Source organism: Dermacentor variabilis, chromosome 4 (genome assembly GCF_050947875.1).
Source record: "Dermacentor variabilis isolate Ectoservices chromosome 4, ASM5094787v1, whole genome shotgun sequence".
NCBI classification, from domain to species: Eukaryota; Metazoa; Arthropoda; class Arachnida; order Ixodida; family Ixodidae; genus Dermacentor; species Dermacentor variabilis.
The window spans coordinates 113,634,378-113,651,746 of record NC_134571.1 but is presented as its reverse complement, the minus strand read 5'-3'; positions in this window follow the sequence as shown (position 1 = coordinate 113,651,746).

Genomic DNA, 17,369 nt, shown 5'->3' with positions numbered 1-17,369 from the left:
TGCTGCTTTCGCTTTTACGGGAACTTTCAAGACTAAACATATATGAGTATTAATCGGCTCACCAAGCTTTATATGCACGTCCGTTGCTTTCGTTCATAGATCATGTGCGTAGCTTTGCAACCGTGACCGACATTGTAAAAACAGCAAGAATGGAGATGACCCAAGTAGTGTGTCTGCTTTAATTGTTGTCTGTGCTGTTTTAGGAATAACAACTAACTCCATTTACTCGTGCTGTTTACAGCTAAAACGTGTTTTTTTTCTTGTTGCCTGAGGAGCACTTGTTTCTAATTGTGGCAGTAACGTTGTGAATTGTCCTCGGCCCAGATCGCTGACTGTGTGTTAATTTGTCTAATTTGTATCTCTTTGCCGCTGTCTTTACAGCTTCTGCTTATTTCCTCTGCGTGCACCTTATATTTTTTGTGTTTATCGAGACCTGGCCTGTCTCTGCCTCGTTGAAGACAAATGGACACAAGTACTGGTCGCTGTTGGTTTGTTTGGTTTGCGCAGTGTGAGCGTGGTATGTATATCCATTTGCTAAAACGGTGTGCTGCTGCGTCTAATGCAGGTACTGTTTTTCTAAAGGTAGATTTACTTAGTAGTGGTTTGATTGATGTATGACACCTGAGAGTTATTGTTCTAGAAAAATGAAAAAGCTGGTCCATAAATTTAAGGTATGGAGATGCTTAACAATTTAAGTGTTCTAAGTTGCCATGAAGTATTACACACATTTAAAATTTCAGTTGCAAAAGACATAGTAGAAGAAGAATCCAGAAGATTTGCTGCCAGATGTCTTGAGACAATAAATTGTAGGGAAAGCGTTATTAGCGTGAGCTGCCAATGGTAGTCGTCAGCTCTAACCCATTTTTCTATATAGTCACTGTTGCTTCATTGTCTGTTGCCATCACATGCTTGTTATAAAAAAAATTTAGCGGCGTGATTCCCCTGATTTTTCTCGCTCATAATATACAAATGTCTTGATTTTGGCTGCCTTGGTGCCTCATTGTAGAAAATGAGTGTTTATTAACCAATTGCCAGCTTCTAAGATCATGTGCTTTGTATGTGGGTCTTTTAAAGGATACTTCAGGTCTGCCATCATGACTGCGAGTGCTGCTGCCTAGCACTGCCAGGGCTATGCTTAATACACATGCGCAGCTATCCAAGAAAATGGACATTGAGACAACAGCCGTTGAAGCTCACTTGGTAGAGCATTCAAGCATAAGGCAGAAAACGTGGGTTCAGCTTCGTTTTCTCTTGTTCAAAGCATTATCATGACCTGTCTCCGGGCTTCTTCGTACGTCCGGTCAGGTAGGCTCAATAATAGTTAGTAACATGCCTGATGGTGGGTCATTAATCTGGGTCCTCAGTGCAGTAGCCCAATTCTTTATCCGTTAGGCCACAGATGCATGCATAGCGAGCCAGATTAATCTCACTGGTTCTCTCGTAGCAGCTAATTCCCTCAGATGGTATGTGACACGGTGTTTGGGATTCACCCGTTTCAGCTCAGATGCAACATAAAGCAGATGTTGTATCTATTTCGGTGAGAAGTTGTGTGTGCAGTTGTTTTGGTTTCTCTCTGTTGACGTATTGTGCTTTGTACTTCATGTGGTGTTAGGCATTACGTCAATTGCAGCTTCAATGCTGTTGCCATAAAAACAGTTGTAGGTAGGTGCTCAGGAGTAACGGGAAGCTCATTCTTCCTCATTCTCTCTTGCATTCAGCAGGTCGTGTGTCCAGTTCAATGCCATGCACCTGTGTGGGGCATTTCCTTGGTCTTATTCTGCTGATGTGCTGTACATAGGGGGAAAGTCAATTCTCTACATCATGGTTGTCAGTGCCGCTGAATACAGTGCAGTCTCAGTCTCGCTGCCTTGAAATGTCATAAGAGGTGACATTTGGGGGTAAAGTAGCATCTTGCCGTCCCTTGTCATCGGGCGGAGCCAAGGTTGTGGTTGTGCTACCCAAGGATCCTGGAACTTTCTGCAGGACCAATGGCACCGATGTTGAAAAGTGGGTGGCTATGTACAAACGCCTGAATGGAATCAACAGATGGGACCATACGCTCATGCTAGTTAACCTGTTTTACCTAAGAGGCACGGCCAAGGTGTGGTACGAAAACCACGAAGAGGAGATAACCAGCTGGGACCAATGCAATGAGAACTTGACAGAGCTGTTTGGCAAACCAGCCGGCCGTAAAATTTGCGCAAAACAAGAACTGGCCTCCTGTGCCCAATCCCCCACGGAGTCCTATGTCTTGTACATCCAGGACGTGCTGGCACTTTGTCGTAAAGCAAAGCCGATCACGACATGACAGAAGCTGAGAAGGTCGGGTATGGGCTTAAGGGCATTGCTGACGACGCCTTTAATCTGCTCATGTGCAAAAGCTTCTCTGCAGCTGATGCTATTTTTAAAGAGTGCCGGCAATTCGAGCAAGCCAAAAGCCGATGCGTCTTGCAACCATTCGCCAGACTTCCCAATACTGCTGCGACGTCGACGTGTGAAGATCAACCCACACAGCAGCATGCGTCGCCGTCGGAGGACGTGGTGCGAATCGTTCGACGCGAACTGGATGCGATGGCGCCTACATTTCTGTTCGCGTATCCCTGATGCTACAACGTTTTCAGTCCCCCTCTTACAAGCCATCATTCACCAGGAACTTGGAAACATTGGTTTAGGTTCTGTCTGTGCTGTTGCCAATGCCGGAGCTAACAAACGCCCTTCTACTATTTTTGCTACATCCCGACGCTTCTCTTCGTGTTATCGCAACCCGACTGAGTGGAGAACTGCAGGCGACCAGCCGATATGTTTCACCTGCCGCCGCATTGGTCATGTCGCCTGATACTGTCGCGACTCGTGGCCCTCAACACTTCGCATGCCGACCAACCTGAGCCGTTCTGATGAAAATGCCCGCAATGTTTCGCCCACCGCCGAATCTAACAGCCACAACTCTACTAGGAAAATGTGGTACAGTCGCTCACCATAGCCGCGCGGACACCAGTCTCGTTCACCGCAAACACGTTGCCCATCTTCCCGCTCGCCACAGCCACGTCGCCTTTAGTCCCCTGTGGCGTTTGGCCGCACCCGTTCGTAAAACTAAGAAATGCGACCCTTGAAGGTGGTGATGCATTGCCTAATACTGCAGCAAATCCTCTGTCTATACCCACAAGGAGAAGTGTAATTGACGTTAAAATAGACAGCGTACCTGTCCAAGCACTCGTCGACACTGGAGCCTACATATCTGTGATGAGCGAAGAAGTGTAATTGACGTTAAAATAGACAGCGTACCTGTCCAAGCACTCGTCGACACTGGAGCCCACATATCTGTGACGAGTGCTAGCCTGCGTAGACGTTTAAAGAAGGTCCTCAGCCCAGCAGCTGGCCGAGTGCTTCATATGACTGACGGTGGCATGCTGGTTGTTGGAATGTGTACTGCAAGTATAGCTGGCCGCCCTACTTCTGTTCTCTTTGCTGTGATCAACATCTGCCCTCACGACGTTATTCTTGGATTGGACTTTTTATCCACTCGTTCTGCTCTCATTGACTGCACGACCGGTGTTCTTCAGTTAGAACTGCCTCAACTCGCCGATGCTCTGAGCACAGCGCCACCACACTTGCGCTCATTTCACGATGTGCGTCTGTCACCCGAGGCAGTTACTTACGGCACTTTGACGTCGTTTTACCGCTTCTGAATTTCAGCCTGTGCCCTCAAGTGTTTCCGGCCAGCATGTTCTTCGACAGCGTTTCTAGTGGTTCCGAATTTGATATTGAGAGTCTGAATTCTGAGAGTGGTTTATTAGTGCTAATTGCAGCTCTCAGCTTTGGTTCTTGAACGGATGACTTTGCGAAAATGATTGCACTTGACCTCACCTCTGCACAGGCCAGGGACATACGTCTCCTGCTTGAATCGTACAGTGGCATCTTTGATTCCGGCGACAGACCCTTAGGCCGAACATCTGTTGTTCACTACCGTATAAACACTGGAGGCACAAATCCTATTTGTCGGTGCCCCTATCGTGTATAGCATGCTGAACGTCGAGTCAACCAATGAGAAGTGGTCAAAATGCTCCGCAAAGGGGTCATCGAGCCATCAGCCAGCCTTTGGGCTTTGCCTGTCGTCCATGTGAAAAAAAAAAGATGGTGCCTGGCATTCTTGTGTCGACTATCGCCACTTAAACAAGATCACGCGAAAAGACGTCTACCCACTACCACGCATTGATGACGCCTTAGACTGCTTGCACAGAGCTAAATACTTCTCGTCCATCGATCTTCGATCCGGCTACTGGCAGATTTCAGTTGGTGAAACAAACCGCGAGAAGACGGCCTTCGTCCCGCCGGATCGCTTATATCAGTTCAAAGTCATGCCCTTTGGCCTATGCAATGCTTCTGCGACATTTGAACGTGTGATGGACTCTCTTCTGCGAGGCTACAAATGGACCACCTGTCTTTGTTACCTTGACGAAGGTGTTTTTTCTCCCATGTTCGGCAGCCGCCTTACCCGACTCGCCGCCATTATTGCGGTCTTCTGAAAAGCCGGCCTTCAACTGAACTCCACAAAGTGTCAATTCGGGCGCCGTCAGGTTACCGTGTTGGGACACCTCATTGACGCATCCGGTGCCCAACCAGATTCGGAAAAAGTTTGTGCCGTACGCAGTTTCCCTGTGCCACATTCTGCTTCTGACGTGCGCTGCTTCGTCGGCCTGTGTTCTTACTTTCGCCATTTCGTCAAAAACTTTGCCAACATTGCTCGGCCTTTTACAGACCTTCTAAAGAAAAACACGCCGTTCTCATGGGACCCGGAGCAGGCTCACGCGTTTGCCGCTTTCATCGGGTTTCTGACCACCCCTCCCATACTTGCCCACTTTGATACATCTGCACCGACCGAAGTCCACACTGGCGCATGCGGCCATGGCACCGGCGCTGTTTTCGATCAACAACAGAACGGTACCGAGTTCGTGATAGCTTACGCCAGCCGCCTGGTGTCACCTGCCGAGAGAAATTACCCCATCACCGAGTCGGAGTGCTTCGCTTTAGTTTGGGCTGTTGCCAAGTCCCGGCCATATTTTTACGGCCGTACGTTTTCGGTCGTTACAGACCACCACGCACTCTGCCGGCTGTCTTCCCTCCGGGACCCGACAGGACGGCTTGGTCGCTGGGCTTTGCGTCTCCAGGAATTTTCATTTATTGTCATTTACAAGACTGGATACCTCCACAAGGAAGCTGACTGCCTCTCACGTCACCCCGTGGATCCACCTGATCCCTCTGCGCATGATCCGGTGACCTGCATGATGGCTTTCACTGACATGACTGACATGCGCGCCGAACAGCAACGCGACAAATCCTTACAGTTCATCATTGCCGGAGTGCAATCACTCCGGCAGCACTGACGGCACATTCCGCATGTTTGTGCTGCACAACGGCATCCTCTACCACCGCAATATCAACGCTGATGGCCCTGAGTTGCTCCTTGTCCTTCCTCGTCATCTGCAATCCGTTGCTCTCGAACAACTTCATGATGTACTGACGGCGGTACACCTTGGAGTTTTGCATACATACGATCACGTACGACGCCGGTTCTTCTGGCCGGATCTCTACTGCTTTGTGCGCTGTTATGTCGCAACTTGCGAATTGTATCAGCGCCGGAAGAAACCTCCCCTACCACCTGTCGCACGACTCCATCCAATTGAAGTTCCCTCTGAAACGCTCTTTCGCTTAGGCCTTGACCTGCCTGGCACTTTCCCGACGACGACTTGAGTTAACCAGTCGATTGCCGTCGCTACTGATTACACGACACGCTACGCGATAACAAAGGCGTTGCCGACTAGTTGTGCTACAGCCGTCGCCGATTTTCTCCTCCACGACGTCGTTCTCCACCACGGTGCACCTCGACAGTTGCAGACCGCGGCCGCTCATTCTTGTCTCGAATTGTCGACGACCTCCTCCGCTCTTGTGACACTGAGCACAACCTATCCAACGCCTACCGCCCACAAACAACCTGTCTTATGGAATGTCTCAACCGAACAATCACATAAATGCTGTTGATGTAGGTCTCCAACGATCACCGCTACTGGGACGCCACGCTGGCCTACGTGACGTTCACGTATAACTCGTTCCGACGTGACACCGCAGGATATTCACCCTTTTATATTTTGTATGGTCGCGACCCCACTTTGCCCTTTGACACCATCCTCCCTTCTGTGCCACATGTTGCAACTGAGTATGCTCATGAAGTCATCGATCGTGCTCACATGGCACGTCAAGTCATCTGATCTCGTTTATTAGCCTCGCAGCATTTAGAAAAAATGTTACAACCGATGCCATCGCCATGTTAAGTTCGCGCCAGGTGCTTGGGTGCTCCTTTGGTCACCATGTCGTCGGGTTGGCCTCTCCCAGAAGCTTTTCTCTCGCTACACAGGGCCTTACGAAGTCCTAAGTCAAGTCAACGACGTAAATTACGAGATTTCGCCGCTTCAGTTTGATGCATCCTCACGTTCGACGCCTGTTGACGTCGTGCATGTTTCGCGGCTGAAGCCATACTCCGCTCGCAATTCTTTGCCTACCATGAGCCGAGGCGGCGCTTCACCACCCAGAGGTCCTGTTATGGAGGGATGAAAGAAGAGAGAGGAAGAAGACCGCAGGACGCTGGCTGCTGCATGTTGTTGGTGGTCAGCCATCTTAACTAGTCTGACTCATCTTGTGTATATATTGTAAATACAGTCTTTCTATACTCCCAACATCCCCGTAACAATATGCTTCGCCTCTGGCATGTTCATGATCACCGATGGTAATAAAACAGTGATGCAGACTAAGCTTCACAAAGAATTAATGTCCCCTCTCTTCCTTACAGGCTGCTGTGTTTCAACTAAATCTGCTTTTCCTGTGCCCAGTGGCCTTGTGGCTCAATTAGTGCTTGCCTATTTCTGTTACACTGCAACCCACTAATGTTAAAACGTGATACTTCTCCTCTCTTCCCTTGGCCCTCCTGTCCTTTGATTCTGCTGCAAACTTTTGGATTTCAATGCTCGAATGATTAATACAAAGATTGATGCTACCATATTATGTGATGGCTGTCATGACGGCAATAATTTAGGTGGACCTTAAACTAAACTTAAAAAAAACTAAAAACAAAGCATGCATGTGCGAGTAGAAATAACTGTTCCTTGTGACCAAACTGGCTCTATGCTAAACTTGAGGTCTTTGCCTCAAGGAAATTGGTCTTAAAAGTATCAAACCCTTCTTGTGCTCTCGTGACTGCCTATTAGAAAGTCACGGAAGTTGTACAAAAATGAGTGCCTTTCTGTTAAGGAACTGTTTTTATCACAAGTATGCTATACAACGCCAGTTGTGCTATGAGCAGGCACAACTGCACATACAAACTATAGCCTGAAATTTAAAATGATTTCGTACCTATTTGTGAACTTCCCAAGCCGCTTCACAACTGCAAGCTGAATTTGATGCACGCTGTCTCAGGGTCAGGACCTATATATTGGGGAAGACTAAGATTGCAGCCTGTGACTGAAGTTTGAGCATTTTGAGCCCACCATTTCGAAATACTTTCTTTGTGCACTCAGTAGGAGACAGTTCTTCAAGCTTCTTGGCATGACTTTCAGTGATACTAGAAGCAACACTTCTTTAGTTGAGTTATTGAGGTGAACTATACTAAGTTCTCATATTTTCTCTAATATACTTTGGTCACGATAATATCACACTGTTTAAAAGGCATTGAGAATAAAAAGCTTCTTATTTGCCCTAGTATAATGTAGAAATGGGCATTCTGTAGTCTGAAAAGTGAAAACAAAAACATTATCGTTGCGACATTCACAACCACTTTAGCTGCTCATCAAATCACTGAAGTGCATGTAAACAGCCTCTATGTTGTGTCTGTTAAAATTGTGCTTCATCATGCTGTAGCATTATGCAAATTAGCTTTATGTGGAAGCCACAGCTGTTGCAATGTGCTGCGCCGCAATGCCCCTTGGCTATGTGGAAAAGCTACCATGGTTGCTACGCTATTTACTGTTATACACGTCAACCTTGTGACAAAGCCACTGCAGTTGCACTGTGCTGCACCTCAAAACATTTCAGGTATGTGGGAATGCACACTTGCATGTGCTAGATTTGGGCATTTTTAATGCAAAGAATTCTTTCTTCATACCAAGCATTTTGCAGTAGGCAATTTTTCGGCCCGGCTCGTTTCGGTCTTCTGCAGTGAAAACAAAAATATGTTACAGAGAGCCCGAGCCTGTCTCCCAGCATAACCTGGCGCTCTAACCATTTGACCACTGTCGTGCACATACTTATTGCTCGCCAATGCATAGCTGTGTGTATGGGATAGTGACACGTGTATTACAGTGCATAATGCGTGTCAGAGCATGTGTGCATCTACAAGTTGCTTATCAAACAAAGAGCATGTCAGTCTCTCCCATTCTTCCTTTGGGGCTGGACTTCGAGGTGCTTTGTTAGAATGCACAGCCTCTGGGATTCGCTCACATTTCTAAGTCACCCTCACTGTAGCAGCTAGCACAACATGGACACTGTGCAACATAGTACTACCTTTATGTTGTAATGTTGCTTCTCTGGAGTACAAAAAGGAATCGTGTAGATCCAACGTACATGTTAAAATCTATGTAAAGTGGTTAATCAGAATCTATGAAACATTCATATTCAATGCATTGTTGCAATCCAAATGATGAAAAGCGTATTTGCTTTCGCAAGCTAGCAGTAGCAGATGTCACAAGCATGTTATGCAAGGAAGCCACCTTATCACCTGTAGCTGTTCTTTGTGCAGTGAGGATGAAGGTGACATGTGCTTGTTTAGTGAAGAACGTTGACAAGAGGTGTATGCACAGAGACGTATGGCACTTATCTTAATACTACATGTAAAGCTTGTATACTTGTGTCGCAGCGACACATACCCGTTCTACGAGATGGGCCTAGAATAGGCACATGCCCATTTGCGCATACTGCATAAGCCAAGTTTTCCACTCGTCAAAACAGCAGCCACCACAAAGTGTTAGGAAAGAGGCAAAGAAACCATGCCTTGCATTCGTACTCTCCTTACAAAGTTTGTGTCATATATGCAATCACTCGCCATGCACAAACACACTGGTCAACATTGCAATGTTTGGCAGAATCCGAACCAACTCTACGTAGTCATTTACCTGCAAAATGCTTCCTGTAACATAAATCCCCACTGTGTTTGGAATCTACATATTTTTTTTATTTCTCAGTCGTTTGGTGGTAGAGGCCAGTGCATTAGACAGAAATCCTGCTAGACTGCAGGAATGTTCAGAATGTAGAATGAGGTACTCTGTCTGGCTGGAACTTGAAGATAGAAATTATATTAGTAGTTAAAATATAGTAGCCAAGGCCCAGTATTGAAACTACACAGGCACTCAAGGCTGAGCCGCATCATGAGAACACGGAAGAGCAGACACACGGTGGTCACTTGAGCTGGCATTGTGTAGCTTTACCAACAAGCCCAGCTGTACACTGAAGTAAGGCATGTTGTTGGGCTAGTCAGCTCGTAGCTTCAGCAAAATTGTAAACTGTGCGAGGAAGACAGGACATGAACAGAAACGTAGATGCATGCACAAAGTGTAGACTTCCGACTGGCTTTATTTGGTGAAGGCAGAAAGTTGATAAGGTTCTTCAAAATGGCAAAACAAAGAACATTCGCAAAGAAATTGTGCACGAGGCAGCGACGAAAAATAGCAAGGCCAACTGTGCATTAAGAGCGCAGTAGAGTCCCAATGTGCCCATCTAAGAATTCTATTTCTTTCCTTGATAGGGATAAAGAAGGTGAGCTAACTTAGTTGTTTCATCTTTTAGCGATGTAGAATGCCTTGATGACTTCTCTTTCTGTTTTTGCCTTCGAAAGGAATTTATTCTGTTCCAGATAAGGCAGGCAGCTTTTGCTGTCGCAGCTCCTGCACTGCAAGAGAAGATTCTCAAGGAAAGAATTAGTCTTAGATGGGCACATTAAGACTTTCCTGCACTCTTAATACATACATGGCCTTGATATTTTTCATCACTCCCTCGTGCACGAATTATTTGCAATTGCTCCTTGTTTTGCTATGTTGAAGTACCTTATATATTCTCTGCTTTCACGAAATAAAACCAGTTGGAAGCCTGTGCTTTGTGTGCGTCTATGTTTCAGTTCACGCCCTGTCTTCCTCGCGGAGTTGTGAATACGATTAGTAACTAATATTATGACGACTGCAGCACAGCAATGGTCTAGTGGCATAGTGTCGACAGAGTAAAGAGATGGTACTAAGTTAACAATCAGGAAATGCTATAAATTGTGCAAGCAACCCTTATCCCTCGGTTTCCTACAGCTGCAGAGCACTTGACCACTCCAGCAGTCAGGCATGCTGTATATTGGGGAGTGTGAGGAATTACGAGATCGATACAGGCTGCCACTAGAAGTTCCTTGGGCCAGGTGATAACTCAAATGCATCCAAATATTTCTATATTTCATTATATAAACCTTTGTAGAATAAGGAACTTTTCAAGGGTGAAGTTGTTACACACAAAAGAAAGTTATTACTAAGTAGTGACCAGTTTCTTTTGTTTTGTAAGCCAAATTGCATTATTTGACATTGCTTACTGACTCTTACTTATTCTTGCTGTTTGATACAAGCATATGCACTCACATATGCTTTCAAATAAAACTATTGTGTGAAGCTATGTTTGTGGTGGAATAAAATTGGTCCCAATACAGAGTAGTGTGGCACACGGGACCTTACTAGCGATCGTGGAGAAGAAAGTTCATTAGTAGTTACAAATTGGTACCGGTTGGTTAAAAATTTACTAATCCAATTCGTAGTCCTGTCAATTCGATGTTTACTGTCGTCTGTGTGTCGGACGAAGCCGATGTCCCCTGACTTGGGTGGGCCCTGGCGCTTCACCTAGTGGTGGCCTTTGGAAATAACAGTGTGGCACCAGTGGTTGCATCAGGATCTAGGCTCATGAAGATAGACAGCAACGCACTTCGTATATATATATATATATATATATATATATATATACACCGTATTCTAGCGATTCTAAGCACCCCCCTCTGTTTTCGCGAAAAAGTTAGGAAAAAAGGTTGCATGCGAATCTAAGCACCCCTCTATTTCTTAGGGAGAGTGCGTAGCCAAGGCCGCCAAACGCGCTAGCTCACTCTGGAATCATTGCTCGGCGGACCTGCAGGCACCCTGTCGATGCTTCTGTTGGACGTGTTTCGCGGCCATCTGACCCCGGAGGTAAAGACAAAGCTTCGGAACATCAATAGCGACGAGATTGTGATACCGGGTGGCATGACGCCAGTGCTGCAGCCCCTCGACATTCTAGTCAACAAGCCCTTCAAAGCCAATCTCCGACAGGAGTACGAAGAGTGGGTGGGAAACCCTGACCGGAAGAAGACGTCGACGGGAAAGCTGCAGAAAGCGTCCCCATCAACCATCGCAAAGTGGGTTTCGGACGCGTGGAAGAGAGTCCACGTGGACGTTATGGTCAAATCATTTAAGAAGTGCTCGATCACAAACAACTTCGACGGAAAGGAAGACGACCTGCTGTGGGATACCGAGAGGAGCGGTTCAAGCGGTGCGACGAACTCGAGTGGCAGTGATAGTGACTGAGCATCCTACACAAGTGGTGGGTTCACTGTCTGCACCGATTTTCAGCGCTTTTCAGCGCCGATTTTCAGAGCTTTCAGCGCGGTGTTGCGTACTCCAGGGTAGCGTACCGTACTGCTGCCGAGAAGTAGCGGCGCCTGCCTATCGAAGCTCGACCGACATTACTTATTGGGTAGCGTGGCGTTGTCGGCGGGCTGCAGGCATCCGGTAGATCATGGCGACCAAGCAGGGGCGAGGCGATTTGCTAGTTCGAAACTTGCACGGTTTATTCAAAGGTAGTTGAAAGAAACTAAGAAAAGCATGAAGTATGAAGTATATCACAAGTACATTTCGGAGCCCCTTAAATAGGCTCTCTACAAGTGAGGGCGGGATCTTGCTTCCGTCGATGACACGTGACAGGCAGAGAGAGAGGGCCCCTACTCCTGCATTACCGCGCACAGGAAGGAGAAGTCGATCCTCTTTTCGACGAATCCGGGGAGAAGGTCGGGTGAATGACCTCTTCGGCACCGTGGGGTCCGGCCAAATAGAAGGTAGGGGGATGACGTATCGCCCGTGGTGTCCGACCAAGTAGAGGGTAGGGGATGACGTATCGCCCTTGGCTTCCGGCCATACCTAACAGCGGACAGCGATGCAGGAAAAAGCCAGCCGTACGGTTGTCGAAATCGCAGCCCTGCACACAACATACTTTCTTTGGAGGCCGACGATAGCTTTAGGTGTAGAGTGCTGAACCTATCGTCGGACGCCAAGCCCGTCGGCCAGCGCAGTCGCACGAAAACAACTAAACCGTTATCTGGCGGTCTTAACTCACTACTTTTGACTGAACAGGTTAAGAAGCGATGAAGCTACCCGCGTCACCCATTTCAGACAAACTTCGACAAGCCAAAAAGCACAATGTGTGAGGTGAACGTATTTCAACAGGTGAACTTCACTAGCGCGCTTCCTGCATATTTCAAGAAGTGCATTGGATTGCGAGTGATAGCGGCGTCAACGCCTCCTGTAACGATTGGCGCTGAAATGAAATGTATTCATTAATAATAATAAAATGAAATAACTTTGTATTTTTTAACTCGTCACGAATTTATAATATTGACGAGCAATTTTATTTTCGTTCAATCAATCTTACTGTGTCTCGCTTGAATTGAAAAACGCATTTTTCTTTCCCAATGTTTGTTCCCTCCAAACGTAGCCGCGCTTCGATCACTGCTCCCATAACCACCGTTGCTGATGTCGGTGACAATTTGTACTGAATCGCTTTTTCGCCCGAAGCTTCGCGATCTATTCGGATCGACCTTGCCGAGTGTGCGGCAAAGGAGGGAACCATTCTCAGCGTTCGCAGGCACCGGCGGGCCACGCTACTCGTATCGGATGCCACGCGTGGACTGCTTGGCGGTGCCACCAGGTAGCGCAAGGTGTCCAGAAAGAAGAGTGAGAGAGGAGCCCGCATGACGCGTTTCTCAGCGTACCGGCGCGCCATGTATTTCGCAGGCTTCACGGTGACGGCGCTAGAGAACACCCAGTGTTCTTAGGGAAGCGCGAAAGAGGAGTCCCGCTGCAGTACACGTCTCATGCATAACTCCTTTCGACCGTGGCGATGCGATGTGTCGCTATATTGATTCAATGCTGACGCATTATACAGTCCCAAGTCATCATGATATGGCTGACCGAGATATGTCTTCAATATCAAGACCGTGGGGCTGCAGCCAGCAATAACGTCGGAGCCTTATTCACTAGTAATAATTGAAAATATTGTAAGGAAAATAACGAACATGAGTGCAGAGTCAGCAGCATCGGCAGCATAAAGCGCGCAGCAGAGGCTCGAGCTAGGGGAGTGTGCTCGGTGCATCCTGGAACCCGCGGTCGCTACGAACCTCAATAAATCTCCTTTGAATGTGGTGGAGCCGTGCGGGGTAACGTTCCATTCTACCATACTGGAACTCCGTTCTCGGACGCTACCCTCTGCCATGCCGGACGCCGACCAGCAAACTCTTCCATCGCCACCCGTCCCTTGCGCTGGCACCGTTCGCCAGCGGGAGAGAGAGAGAATAAACATTTATTTCGTAAAGCGAGTAGAAAATTTCCTCGATGAGTGGGGCCCTCAGTCCAGGGCTCCATTGCCATGAGCGACTTCGCGAGCCCGCTGGATCAGCCATTGCTGTTCCTGCTGGCTTGTGCTGAGCAGCGCAGACTCCCAAGAGGAAAGGGTAGGGTTGGATATAGGAGGAACACCTGAAGGGTTAGGGCATTCCCATATGGAGTGATACACCGTGGGTTTGGCCCCACAGTGGGGACAATAGGAAGGGTACAGGGTGGGATGGAAGATATGTAGCATGTGGAGACAAGGAAATGAATTGGTCTGCAGTTGCCGCCAGACAGCGGCATCTGCGCTATTAAGCGAAGGATGAGGAGGGGGATAGTTATGGCGACTTTGTCGGTAGTACTCGAGTGTCTCAGTGTACTGTAGGGGCTCTGGCGGTGCGTCGTCTGGGTTGGACAGCTCTTCCGATGGTGCCCGGCCAGTCAGACCTCGGGCTACCGCATTAACGCGTTCATTACCATGGAGAGAGGCGTGTCCAGGAGTCCAGACGATACGCACCCTGTGTAACGTGGGAGGAGGGACAGAGGAGAGAATTCGATGTGTGTGTGCAGTCACGAGTCCTTGCGCGAAGGCCCGGCAGGCAGCCTGCGAGTCTGTCACTATGGTGATGGGGGTGTCTTGTGCGGAGAAGGTCGAGGCATGGACAATGGCCAGGGCTATTGCGCCTTCCTCTGCTGAGCAGCTGTGCGTTGAAGAGTGGCTGTCGTCCTACGAACGGGTAAGCGTTCACAACAAATGGAATCACTCGGACAAGCTGGCTTACGTATCATTCTACCTCGCTGGCGTGGCCATTCTCTGGTTCAGAATTCATGAGAGGAATATCCGAACGTGGTCGGCGTTCAAGACGTCGATTACAGAAGCAATTGACCGACCCGCCGTCAGGAAACTCCGAGCCGAGCAGCGTTTGCGTACACGCGCACAGGACAGGGGTGAGACATTCACTACCTATATAGAAGACGTTCTCGATTTGTGCAGGCGCGTGAACGCTGCCATGGCGGAAGCGGAAAAGATCAAGCACGTCATGAAGGGAATCGATTATGACGCGTTCCAGATGCTTCTGGCCAATGTCCCGCGCACTGTTGGCGACATTATCAGCTTGTGCCAGAGCTATGATGAATTATGTAAGCAGCGAGCTCTGACAAGGCGACATCCCACACAAAATGCGGCGTCACTCTGCAGCCAGACCACCGTGCCCGAGCAAGCCTCCCTGACCCAAATCAAGGATTTCGACCGCGAAGAAGTCGCACGACAGCTATCTCTGGTGTCCGTCACTCAGGAGTCTGCCAGCACTTTGCCGTCTCATCTCCGTAACGTGATCCACAAGAGGTCGCGGAAGTGCTGCCGGCTGTTCACCAGCAGGATGTCGTGACTACACCAGTTACTTATGCTACGGTTGCTGCAATGGTCCCTCGCAGTGTGCATGCCCGTGCGTCGCTTCCAGCAGCCTGTGCACCACCCTCCCCAGCCCGTCGCCTAGACCACCGCTGCCGTCGCTAACCCGTGGCGCACGCTGAACAATCGCCCTACATGCTTCGCATGTAGGTATCCCGGTCATGTCGCAAGGTTCTGCCGCTGCCGATCGCAGGCGTTCGGTGACGATCGACGAGCGCCTTATGTGCCGCCTGATCCAAATGCCCCCTCGACTCATCACCAGCTCGCTCCCAGACTGATAGCCGTCCTCGCTTAGAACGTCTCCGGTCACCCTCCCCACGTCGCCGATCGCTTTCCCCCATGCGTCGACGACCCGTCTCTAACGAAGAGGGAAGCTAGACATCGCCATTCCCGAGGCAAGAACTGAGCAAGTGTCGGCATGCCGAAGTCCTCCTCCTTTACCTGCCAATGTCATTGACGTGTTTATCGAAAATGTAGCTACAGTCGCCCTCGTCGATACCGGTGCCGCTATTTCAGTTATGGATGCCAGGTTTTGCCGTTCGCTTCGTAAAGTGACGACGTCTCTGTCTGGATTGTCGCTTCGAACGGCGAGTGCTCAACCAATTCGCCCTACCGCTGCTTGTATTGCCCGTGTGACCATACAGGGCGTTTTATACACGATTGAGCTGATAGTTCTTTCATAATTCATTCGAGTGAATGAATCTGCACGAGGCGGGTACACGTGACAGTGCTTTGTGGACTAACGAAGCAACTAGTTGTCAGTTCGTATACTTAAACCACGGAGGTTCGGGACATCGTGCTGCACAAGATACTTTAGTTTTCCTTTTCAGGGCAGCGTAAGCTGCACTCTACTGCTTCGAGTACACTGTAGGTGTGGTTTCAGTTCGAAATCGTTGCGAATGGGTTGGTTTCGCAAGCGATACGTACCTCGCCATAACGGAAGTCGATTGGTGCTGTCGCCGGAGGGGTGTGACATATCGTTGAATGAAGGCTGCGGCCAGGCCACTATATAAAGCATCCCGTTGCTTTTAATATTCTGACTTTGGTCCTTAATCAGATGATTGTTGTTCAGGCATGCGGGAAATTTACTAAATGTGACGCCGCAGTCGTCTTAATAATCACGAACAGGCTTTTTCTGAGTGCCTGTTCCGGATAACGCGAAAGCAGTAGCAAATTAAGTCATACAAAATACACGCCTATTTCTCCTTCTGACACATTATCACAGTGCCAGCATTTGACTAGAGCAACTCACCAGTGCACACAAAAAATAATAAGACTTAATGGTGACACCTAGCACCCGAATTGTTGCTCGGTATAAAATGCAGTGTCTGCCATGAATAATCAAAAAGAATGTTTATCCGCATGGCCCTGGACACCGCTGAGCTCCAAGGAGCATCAGCCAGCTCAAAAGGGAGGAGCAAGCTGAAGAGACAGGAAGACTCTCGACTCCTCGGGGCTCTTTTTGCGGGTGCAAATAAACGTTATTTCTTTCTCTCTCTCTCTCTCTTTCTCTCTCTCTCTCTCTCTCTCTCGTGTTTTGAGCGAAACATCATACAGAATGTTAAAGGCTGAATTCCCAGACTTTTCTTTCGGCGAAATTTGTGGACGGACACGGCGCACCTCTTCATCGCAAGACCAGCAAACCCTCTTAACTCTACATGACTTGCTATATCCAAGCCGCCAATTTTCACGAGTCACGAAGATAACAAAAACTTGGATGACGCTTAAGCTATACCTTTAAGAATGGAACGCGATAGCATTCAAAGATCCCTGACTGCTTTTCACGCTTCCCGGAAACTGCAGCTTATGTAACCGTAATGTTTACCGGGAATCCCTGGCGACTAACGCTATGCACGGAGGCGAGTTTTCTGGCAGAAACGGGGCCTCTTGCATGGGTCGTTGCGTACGCAACGGCGTTGCGCACGAAAGGTCGCTATGCTCTGCAAAGTGCGCATGTGAACACGAGCGGTACGTGATGCGTACGCGGCCGCTGCGTACGCGCGCATCCGATTCTTGCGTGCGTGCGCGAGGAGCCTTGCATGCTGCTCTCGTGGCTCTCGTTTGTTCGGGAGAGCGCGAGACAAAATATTTGAGCAAAATGGCAGCGTCAAAGGCGACCAGCTGAGGGCTGTACTTTTCAATGACCTACGATTTGGCTTTGCTGCGAGAAGTGAACGCGCAGAAGCCATTCCCAGATCCTGCACGGTAGGAATGCATAGCAAAAAACAGGAACTTTGTTTTTGAGAAAGTGTTCAGTGTGCGCTGTT